Consider the following 654-nt stretch of genomic DNA (forward strand, 5'->3'; position numbering starts at 1 on the left):
TGAAATTTCTTCAAACTTTAGGAATGTTAGCTTTTTGTGAAAAAAATAACATCTGCAAATTTTCACATGATTATGATATCATACAGGCATTGAAAAGTCCAACAAAAATTATTTGTATCGCAAAACTTACATCAGATTCAGTTTTCTCATGAATTCATATTTACGGCAAAAGATACGTAATAAATGCATGTTGTGAATCACAGTGCGGAAAAGTTCATCTTACGGATGTAAGACATTTTATTTTTTGTGGAATTAACAGGGAGGAGAAGTAATCCAGGAGACAATAACATCAAACTTGTTGGATGATTATATCATATTGGAGTTCCAGCGCACTGATGGTACACTAGTAACACAACTGATAGATTTTCGAAATGTAAGTACTTAAAAACTAATGAAAACGCTTAAACAAGTGATGTGTCATTAATCTGACCAGCTAAAAGCGTGAAGTGCATAATAATGAACACAAAATATTTCTAATCAACAGGAAGTTCAAGTTTTGAAAGCGCTTGTGCTCGGTGAAGAGGAGCGGGGCCAAAGTCAATATCAAGTTATGTGTTTTGTATCAAGACTGTCAAAAGGTGATTTTATTTCAACCGATGCGATATCTAAACTCCGACAGGTGTGTACACATTTTTGGATTGCGAAATTTGTTTG

The 654-nt window shown here is 33.8% G+C and overlaps 1 long non-coding RNA gene across 1 annotated transcript; it reads left to right on the top strand.

Annotated features, from left to right (window-relative positions):
* Positions 1–239: 239 nt before the first annotated feature.
* On the top strand, positions 240–619 carry LOC116350200. The gene is made up of 2 exons (XR_004202003.1): positions 240–373; positions 485–619. It is a non-coding gene; the product is annotated as an uncharacterized LOC116350200 (long non-coding RNA).
* The last annotated feature ends 35 nt before the right edge of the window (positions 620–654 follow it).

This window comes from Contarinia nasturtii, unplaced genomic scaffold (assembly GCF_009176525.2).
Source record: "Contarinia nasturtii isolate CC-2019 unplaced genomic scaffold, AAFC_CNas_1.1 Cnas_scaffold_3858, whole genome shotgun sequence".
NCBI lineage: Eukaryota > Metazoa > Arthropoda > Insecta > Diptera > Cecidomyiidae > Contarinia > Contarinia nasturtii.